The following is an 11,199-nucleotide window of genomic DNA, read 5'->3' on the forward strand; positions in this document are numbered from 1 at the left end:
CTATAAAACATGATAAGGGATGTGAGGCAATTAAGTATTTCCTAGACATGGAATCTAGTGAAAGAAAAGACCGTAATGAATTCATATTGAAGCTACTACACTTTGTACTGAAACACAACTACTTTGTATTCAATGATAGATTTTATCTACAGATACAGGGGACCGCAATGGGCTCAAGTTGTGCTCCCACATACGCCAATATCTATTTGGGGTGGTGGGAGCGGGAGATAGTTTTTGGTGATGATCTGTCTGAATACACAAAATACATCAGTATGTGGAGCCGCTACATAGATGACCTGTTTATCATCTGGACAGGGAGTGTGAATGAATTCAAAGAATTCATTTCACGTTTAAATCAGAATGACCTTAACCTTAAATTAACTTACAACATAAGTGAATCAAAAGTAGAATTCCTTGATGTTATAATTTACAAAGATGTGACCAATACACTAAAAACTGACTTGTTCAGGAAAGAAACTGCAACAAATTCATTGTTGCAATACGATAGCTGCCATACTATACAAACCAAAAAAGCTATCCCTACCGTAAAATTTCTGCGCATTAGGAGAAACTGTACAGATGACTTGGTTTTCATAAAAAGAGCAAAAGAACTAAAGTTACGTCTAAGAGAGCGGGGATATACGCGGAAAATAATAAGAAAAGCATTCCAACGAGCCAAGAGGACACCAAGAGATACTTTACTTATACCTAAAAAGAAACAGACAAATTCTGAAAACTTAGTTCGATTTGTAACAACCTTTAATGAGGAACATCAAATTATAAAAGGAATACTTAATAAACATGCGAGTATTCTGAAATCGGATGAGACATTGGCTCAGAGTATAGGTGATAAAATTAGCACCAGTTGGCGTAGAGCACCTACTATAGGGAATAAATTGGTGCAGAGTCACTTTATAAAGAAAAAGCCAGGTAACAAAAGACTATGTGGAACTTACGCATGTGGTACGTGCAGTTTCTGCTAATATATCCATGATGAGAGAGAATTCACAACTGAGACAGGAACTAAACGTATGCTTGGTTTTGCAAATTGTAGGACTAAAAATGTAGTTTACTGTATACTTTGCGAATGTGGTATGAGATACGTGGGTATCACGACACGAGAATTATGCACCAGAATAGGGGAACACATCAATAGTATAAAAAACTGCGTAATGGATATGGTTAAGAAAAAGACACTACCCCCTGTTGCAAAACACTACCTGAAAAAACATGGCACTAAACCACGTTTGAGAGTGTCTGTACTGCAGGTGATTAAACCTGGTATAAGAGGAGGTGATGTTGAACAAATGTTATTACAATCCGAATGCCGTTGGATTTTTTGGCTCAACACACTAGCACCTCACGGTTTAAATGAACAAGATGGTTTTGTGGCTTTCCTATGAATAAAGTTATCTTTACCAGATTTATGGTCCTTTCTTCACTTATTCACTTTTAACAACATGAAACCTTTTGAGGAAATTTCATTAATAACTCAATTATTGCCATTGTGGTATTAATTTAGGTAATCTATAGCATATCTCATTAATGTGATTTTAAAATGGATATAATCGTAACTATATGAGACTGTTGCATATATACACCTTTTATATTAATCATCATGGGAAACCAATATATTTATAAACCAAACGAAATCAATGTCCATGATTTGAGTTAAACCTACATCAATATCTAAGCATCATGTTTGATATTTGGTTGGTATACTGCAGGCCAATCGAATAGTGGACCATTTTACAGTTAATTATTGGTTAATTCACTATTTCGTTTTCCTCTCTAATATAATTTTCTATGGTACTTCCACTAACACAATACTGCTACCTTATATATATTTTTCTATCGAACTATGTTTGAATACCCTGAGCCAGATTTATCAGGTACAGAACTTGGTTACCAGCTTTTCAATAACAGACCTAGGATTTGGATATTTATGCCCAACCTCCTGGTGAATATGATGGTTATAATATACCTGGTCACTGTAACTGTAAACAGATCTGCATTTTATTATGTTCCTTACTGGTATTTTTCTGTGAGTATGATTATATTCATTGATCCATATAACTGACAGCTTGTAACACTATACGCTAATTAAGTGATTTGTGACCTAACAAGGCTAATACACTACAAAGATGACTCCTATCTCGCCGTCTCAGGCATTTTATCTAAACATGATATTAGATTTCAAGTCCTTACAGTGTTTTTACTTGAACATAATAATGGTTTATTGAATTGATCCATGCCTTTGCTTACAGCTGTTGCAGCATAGAACTATGACACTGTCCGGATATGGATGATAGAATACCAGCTGTAACTATGTTCTCGTGTATTGAGGTCATCTATTTTAAGTGTGTCCAAGTGATACTTAATAACATACTATTGAGTCTGTTATGAAGGAGTTTTGTGGGCTCCTATATGCTCTATAATCACAGTGCATTATGTATTACTAACCGGTCATAGCTACTTATACTTAGCAACGTAATCAATAATATTAATGGACACCTGTTTGCCTAAACATTGTTGCAAGCATAGCGCATTGTGGAACTTGTCATCGCTTATACATGTCGGCACTCGGTTACGGAGTTATATTTACAATCCTTATCTCCATGACAGTGTATGTTTGTTTACACCCCCATTTCTTACACGTGATGATTCACTGTCCAATAACGGCAGGTCTTTTATGATAGGTCAATTGGTAGAGGCATTACAAATACTGGGGCAGCAGTTAGACTCTGGTTAGCCTGAAAATGCAGTGCTAGCGGCGAAATGCGCATCTAAAATAGGCGTATTTTTCTATGTGTGTGAGACTCTTTCAGTAATTTTGAACCTCCTATTGTCAGTTCCTGGTTGGGATGTTTCTCACTCGCCAAACCGCTCAGCCCTTCACTCTGGTTACAGTATTGCATAGTGCAGTTTAATTGTTGCAGGGGTCAATCCCCTTTTCAGATAGTTGTGACTGCAATCCGTTAACCCTCTGGAGTCTAGGCTGAGCTTTTTTGGTGATTACCAATTAATTTTCTCCATATGATTAATGACTTTTGGGGTCTCACACGCATATTGTATATAATCTTTTAATCTCAGTTTTAAATGTTTTGTTTTTTCACATAGTTTATGTGCTACATTCACTATTTTTTATCTACATAACAGTAAAAGTTACGTTTTAATACACAGCCACTGTCTGACTTCCCCCCATTCCCTATACTTTGATTCCCTTTATAGTAACTACTTTGTGAGTGCTGAGGGACTGTCATCTTTTTTCTGTTTATTCCTTTGTACATTGGACAGTCAGCACCCCCTATATATAACGAGAGATATACTTGGTACTAGTAGTACCTTGATTACAAGTACTATTGACTTTGTGTTAGGGGCATTTATTCGTTAGCTAACACTATTTACTATTTTTCTCATAGGAACTAGGGATACCTCGTCTCCTGTCCCTCAAGGAATTTTCCTGTAAATGACCCCATTAAATGCACAGTGTCTTAAGTAGAGGGATAATTTTCTACTACATCTCAGGGATCTTCGATCCTTATGGTGTTCTTTTTTGGATCCTTGGATGAGAAGCTGGAGGTTTAATTATTCCTTTCGAACAATGGCTTGCCTTATTAGCCTTACTGTTTTAGTCCGTCTGGTTGAGGCTGAAATCTTGTTCAGACAAAAAGCCTACCTGTGGCTTTGCAGTTCAGCTTAGGCTTTATTGTTCTGCAGTTGCAGGTTCAATATTTTATGTTTTCTCCAATTCCTTGCTTCTGTTTTTTACTTTCAAGGATGAGTCCTTGTTTGGACTTAGCTGGTATATTGGTCTCCTGACTTTGCTGGTAAAGAAATGATTTTTCTTCCACTCGTAAGGAGAATAAGACTAAAGGAAGGTTTAGTCGTGTTTCTTGGAATCCTATCTATGGTTTCCTCTCTGGGGCAGATTTCTCATTCTTGAGTATCTGCAATCCATATATGATGAGAGGATATTCCAAAACTGTGTTCAGGGACTTCCTCTCCAGGAGTGATAGTTCCAGTCCTCGTTTGGGAACGGTGCAAGTTCCTTAGAGTACCGTCTTTCAAGATGGAAACTATTTGTTCCATTCTTCCCTTGGTTCAAGAGGGTCAATTCATGACAACAGTAGATTTAAAGGATGAGTACCTGCATGTTCCTATTTACAGGGATCACCACAAGTTTCTGAGGTTCGCTTTTCTAGACAAGCACTTCCAGTTCGTGGCTCTTCCATTCGGTTTTGCCACAGCTCCCAGAATTTTTTCAAGGGTCCTGGGATCCTTGTTGGTGGTGCTCCGGTTGGGGGGCATTGCAGTGGCGCCTTATCTGGACGACATTCTGGTTCAGGCGCTATTCTTTTAACAAGCATAGTGTTCCTGGGAACCATATTAGATTCCGTATTAATGAGAATTTCTGACGGTGGTCAAAAATCCTCTACTCTTGTCGGGCCCTTCAGTCCTCTCCTCGGCCGTCTGTGGCTCATTCTATGGAGGTGATCGGTCTGATGGTAGCTGCCATGGGCATCATTCCGTTTGCCCGGTTCCATTTCAGACCTCTGCGGTCTGCGGTATTTTTCTATGTGTGTGGGACTCTTTCAGTAATTTTGAACCTCCTATTGTCAGTTCCTGGTTGGGATGTTTCTCACTCGCCAAACCGCTCAGCCCTTCACTCTGGTTACAGTATTGCATAGTGCAGTTTAATTGTTGCAGGAGTCAATCCCCTTTTCAGATAGTTGTGACTGCAATCCGTTAACCCTCTGGAGTCTAGGCTGAGCTTTTTTGGTGATTACCAATTAATTTTCTCCATATGATTAATGACTTTTGGGGTCTCACACGCATATTGTATATAATCTTTTAATCTCAGTTTTAAATGTTTTGTTTTTTCACATAGTTTATGTGCTACATTCACTATTTTTTATCTACATAACAGTAAAAGTTACGTTTTAATACACAGCCACTGTCTGACTTCCCCCCATTCCCTATACTTTGATTCCCTTTATAGTAACTACTTTGTGAGTGCCGAGGGACTGTCATCTTTTTTCTGTTAATTCCATACCTAGCTCCTAACCTGGAAAAATTCCAAAGCACGTCTAGAAACACTTCCTCATAGAAAGGAATATCACTGAAATGATAACGTTCACAAACTCTCAAAGGTTGACAACGACAAGGGAATCAATGTCGCCCAAATAGCTAAAGCCTCCTTTACGATACACGAGGCGAACAAGCATGCATCTGAAACATAACTTAAGCATCAGATGAAGGAATTAAACTGTCCAAATCTGAGATTTCACCCTGAGAAACCTACAGGCGATATCTCTTCACCAACTCAGAAGAGAAAGCAACCTGCGTAGAAGAATGTGGAGCAGAAACCTTACAATCCAAACAACATATATCCTCTTGAATATTTCCTTAAGCTAAGGAAAAAAAGGCAAGCTGTAGATATCGCAAAGGACACCTAAGCAACTCTGTATGCAAACATACTCCTCCAGGAGATTGAGAGGAACCTCAGGGCACTGCATGTGACGCTATAGAGGCTTGGGACAGATAAGGATAAAACTGTGTTATTGCCTAAACAGTATCATCCTGGGAGAAATGATGCTCAGAGGATTAAAATATATCGTAGAGATACCTAAGCTGTAAAAATTGCAAGCAAACGCAATCCTCCTTGATTAAGAGGAACCGCAGGGCACTGTCTGTGACCCCGTTAAAGCTTGGGACATATAGGAGAAGCTGTAGTAATATCTAAACAGCATAATCCTGGGAAAAAATATGAGGAACTGAGGCAGCAAACCAACTGTACCCACAATATAGTTATAATTTGCCCCACCCGTATAGGGAAACAAAAACAGAAAAAAAGGCAAATATTTTACTGCTTACATAGACATCAAACTAATCAAGCAGAACATAAAAGGTATAGACGAATTCATATAAATTATCTATCAAATACATTCCCCACAATGAGCCTTTATTAAAAACGAAATTCATACTGCTATAATAAAAGCAGTGTATGGAATTTTTCGTAAAGGATTTAAAATATTATTTAATGAGTAAATCCTTCAGGTCCAAGTGTAGCCCTTGGTACATAATGAAAAGTATGCCTATTGTAGGCATCTAAACAGTGGACAATAAATCCTCTTAAAATAAAAATCAAATTTGCAACACCAGAGCGCCGATCCAATCTCCACCTGGAGAAACGAGGCAGAACTACGGAATGGATTCTCAGATTCCAAATTGGCGCCTGTGAAGGAGGCAGGAACAGAAACTGCAGCAAATAAAGTGCTCATACATCGCGCTTCATCCGGCAAAAACTAAACATCTTTCTAGGGGGAAACCAACCCTCGCAATGAGTTCCTCCTTCCTTCCCCACATAAAAGCAAATGCGTCAGTAAAAGGCGAACAAGCTCTCCTCTAGATAATAAAGACATAAATAGTGTAACAACACAGATATGTACTGTCTCCTCATTTCTAATAAACTTCAAAATAGATAGGCAGTTGAACTGACAACTGCCAGTCTTTAAGCCTCCCCCAAATGTTATTGTCTGTTTACTTAACATCTCACCCTGACCAGACCAGAATCTAACTTTCTAATTGGCCTTTCCAATTGTCTTTGATTACCAATCAACTAAATTTAGTGGACTCAGCTGACTGCCCTCCCTGCATATATTTCACACCAGTCTGGGATGTGCATTGCTTTAACAATATATGTTCACATTTTCAAAGTGAACATTTTATAAGTGAGGCACTAGCAATAGAATTATACAAGAACTGAACAAGAATTGGGCAAGGGGCAAGAAAAAGGCAGGTACTTTTGTAATATGTTTGATATACCTTACCGTTTTCTTATGAAATTGCTACTGTAATACTGTGCTTTATGTGTTTAACTGGTTCCCTCTTTTGTAAAAATGCCTAATATCTTATTCATTTTTGCTGCCTTCTGTCTCTATAACAAACTACATTATTCAATTACTCCTTCTCTCTCTCCCCCTGCACTGTGCATTAGCCCATCTCTCAAACTCACCTTACTTTTATACTCATGAACTTTACCTATTCCTAAACACTCTCTCTCCCCTCTGCACCTTGTCTCAAAAGCAGTCTCACTACTGCAAATCTGTATCTCATCTCATGTCACTCTCCCTCTTGCTTTTACTAACTGCTGGTGATATCGCCCCAACAACTGCCTAGCCGTGCACATCCATGTATACCATCCCACAGATTCAAAAAACAAAACTCTGACAACCTTATTCACATTCCTCTTGCATCAAAAGCCACTTCCCCTTTCACTTGTGCACGCTGGAACTCTCGTTCTGTTTGCAACAAACTCACTTCTATACATGACCTCTTTATCTCCCACTCCCTCAACCTTCTGGCCCTAACAGAAACCTGTCTCTCTCCCCTAGACACAGCATCCACTGCTGCTCTGTCACATGGGGGTCTCCACTTCAGCCACACTCCTAGGTCTGGTAATAGACAAGGAGGTGGTGTAGGTATTTTACTTTCCTCTTGTTGCACCTTTCAACAAATTCATCTCATCTCTTCCCTCACATTTTCCTCATCCGAAACCCACATGATTCGCTTATTCTCTCCTCTTTCTATACGTGTTGCAGTCATATACCGTCCTCCTGGCACCTCAACTCAATTTCTAGATCACTTGGCTGCCTGGTTACCTTATTTCCTTTCCTCAGACACCCCTTCCCTCATTCTTGGTGACTTCAACATCCCTCTTGACAATCCCACTGCCTCCTCTGCAAAACAACTTCTGCAACTCACTTCCTCTTTTGGTTTTTCACAATGGACTGATTCTACCACTCACAAAGATGGTCACTCCCTTGACCTGATCTTTAGCTATCGATGCACTCTCTCAAACTTCACAAACTCCCCCTTTCCTCTTTCTGACCACCATCTCCTTACTTGCAACATATCATCCCTCCCTACAACTCTCCCTCCTTCTGCTCCTCACACCAAACTTCACAGAAGCATTATGTCATTAGATCAACAACAGATTTCTAATTCCCTCAAACCTCTCCTCTCATCCTTCTCCTCCTTTTCATGCCCTGACCAATCTATCTGCCGCCATAATTCCACCCTTACATCCGTCCTTGACAATCTCGCCCCTCTTACCATAGCTCGGAAATCAAACACTCATCCTCAGCCCTGGCATACTCCTCTGACACGATACCTACGCAGATGTTCCCGTACTGCTGAGCGGCACTGGAAAAAATCTAGGAGTTCAGCTGATTTTCAACATTACAAATTTATCTTGAACTCCTACTACTCTGCCCTTAATTTCCATAAGCAACACTACTTCTCTACTCTTATCTCTAATCTTTCTTCAAACCCAAAACGTTTGTTCTCCACTTTCAATACTCTTCTCCGCCCTCCCCCACCTCCTAATACAACTTCTCTGTCAGCTCAAGACTTTACCAACCACTTCAATAACAAAATAAACTCCATCAGAAAGGAAATCAGCTCTCAACATAATTCCATTCTCTCACCCCTTCAAATGCTCTCAATCAACCACAACCCACATAACCTTAAACTTAGCTCATTCTCCCCTGTTACTGAGGAAGACGTTTCAGCACTTATACTGCGCTCTCACCTCACTACCTGTCCCCTTGACCCTATCCCCTCACAGCTACTCCCCTCCCTCTCTGCCACCCTTACCCCTATACTCACACACACTTTCAACCTCTCCCTCAGCACCGGTATATTTCCCTCATCACTGAAACATGCACTGGTCACACCTATCCTCAAAAAACCTTCCCTTGATCCTACCTCCCCATCCAACTACCGCCCTATTTCCCTCCTCCCTCTTGCATCAAAGCTTCTCGAAAAACTAGCACGCCTATCCCATTTCCTTACAATAAACTCCCTCCTTGACCCATTGCAATCTGTATTTTGTCCCCATCACTCCACAGAGACAGCAATTGTTAAAGTTACCAACGACCTACTTACAGCAAAATCAAAAGACCACTTCTCTCTGCTTATCCTCCTTGATCTGTCCACAGCCTTTGACACTGTTGACCACCCTCTCTTGCTTCAAACCCTCCAATCCTTCGGCATATGTGACACAGCCCTCTTGTGGCTCTCTTCCCACCTGTCAAACCGTACCTTTAGTGTAGCCTTCTCTGGGGCCTCCTCTGCCCCGTCACCACTTTCTGTCGGAGTACCGCAAGGCTCTATCCTCGGTCCCCTTCTCTTCTCAATCTACACGTCATCACTAGGTTCCCTAATAAAGTCCCACGGTTTACAATATCATTTGTATGCCGATGACACCCAAATCTACTTCTCTGCACCAGACCATTCTCCTTCTTTGCAAACCCTTGTCACTACCTCAAGCTAAATCTCAACAAAACCAAGCTCCTTATTTTCCCCCCTTCTTCTAAACTCTCCACCCCCAATCTCTCTATAACTGTTGACAACTCCATCATTACCCCTACCCCGCATGCCCGATGTCTCGGGGTCACATTGGACTCAGATCTTTCTTTCACTCCTCACATTCAGTCATTGGCTAAAGCCTGCCACTTCCACCTTAAAAACCATCTATAAAATGAGACACTTCCTTACACAAGACACAACTAAGATTTTAATCCACTCTCTCATTCTCTCCCGCCTCGATTACTACAACTCTGTCCTCTCTGGTCTCCCCACCTGCCGCCTAGCTCCTTTACAATCCATAATGAATGTCTCTGCCAGACTCATCTTCCTTACACGTCGCTCTTCATCTGCTGCACCTCTCTGCCAATCTCTTCACTGGCTTCTTCTTGCCTCTAGGATCAAACACAAAATTCTCATTCTGACATACAAAGCCCTCAACTGCACTGCTCCCCCCTATATCTCAGACCTTGTCTCCAGATACTCTCCCTCCCGTCCCCTTCGCTCTGCTCACGACCTCCTACTCTCCTCCTCTCTTGTCACCTCATCACACTCCCGTTTACAGGACTTCTCCAGACTGGCTCCCATCTTGTGGAACGCTCTGCCTCGCTCCACAAGACTCTCTTCTAGTTTTAAAAGCTTCAAGTGCTCCCTAAAGACTCTACTGTTCAGGGATGCATACAACCTACGCTAACCTTTCTTTATACCAGTTCCTCTCCTCCATTGCTATCCCCAGAACCCCCTTAGCATGTAAGCCTAAGAGTCCAGCTGTTTGTTGATCACCTTCTCAAGAGCTGACTACAACAGTGCAACTCTTGGCAGGGCCCTCTACCCATTTGATCCCTATAATTGTTTTGTTGTACTCCGCCTATGTTAATAGCGCTGCGGAATATAACTGGTAATAATAATAATAATAATAAATAATAAGCCATGTCTAAAACACAGTACCAAACTCATACATAAGAATATGATATATTTTGATAAGATTATATATGATTATTCTGTGTCTCCAACAAGGGTTAACCCCTTCTATCCTGAAGTAAACTCCTAGGTCTCCCCAATCACAGCAATCATTCAGGAAATACTATTAAATCAAAGTATTAACCCCTGAAGCTGTACTTGTCACATAGTCCCTGCGTCGTGCCTGAAACATCCCATAAAGGATATAAAAGTCCCAAAATACTGTGCAGCCTTTAAATCCTTAAGTGCAAGTCCCCTAGACATAGAAGGCCAACGCACTTACCTGTATCTAGCCGTCCGGCACGAGGACAGCTCACCTGGTTTGAGAGGCTGAAGACTGAATAATCCTAATCAGGCTTTAAGAATAGGGCAGAAACAACTATTTGGGAGGTGCAGTGAGGATTATACCCCACAAGTTCCCAATTGCTTAAAAGCCACCATTGCTCTACTGAAGAGACTGACATGGACTACGGCTAAAACCCAGAAAAAAGCAGAACAAACTTGCTCTTATGCAAAATAATAAAATCTTGATTGAAGAATCTTCTTTCAGACACCTAAACTTTACCACCTCCTTGGTCTTAACGTAGGCAAAGAGAATGACTGGGGTTAGAGGGAAGGGAGGTGATATTTAACAGCTTTGCTGTGGTGCTCTTTGCCTCCTCCTGCTGGCCAGGAGTGATATTCCCAATAGTAAATTATAGATGTTCTGTGGACTCATCGTGTCATTAGAAAGAAAACAAAACTTTATCAATCTTAATCTGATACTCATATGGATTTTATTTTCTAGATGATTTTATTTGGGTAAAAAAGGAGAAGCGGCACAGGCCCTCACAGCATATGTAAGTATCCCACTGAAAAGCAGTAATA

General features: G+C 40.7%; 1 protein-coding gene across 4 annotated transcripts in view; it reads right to left on the reverse strand.

Moving 5' to 3' along the window:
- The window catches only part of CEP57 (centrosomal protein 57), a 95,550-nt gene that overhangs the window by 49,164 nt on the left and 35,187 nt on the right, over positions 1-11,199 (reverse strand). The gene's annotated exons all lie outside the window — the stretch shown is intronic.

This window comes from Bombina bombina, chromosome 3, assembly GCF_027579735.1.
Source record: "Bombina bombina isolate aBomBom1 chromosome 3, aBomBom1.pri, whole genome shotgun sequence".
NCBI lineage: Eukaryota > Metazoa > Chordata > Amphibia > Anura > Bombinatoridae > Bombina > Bombina bombina.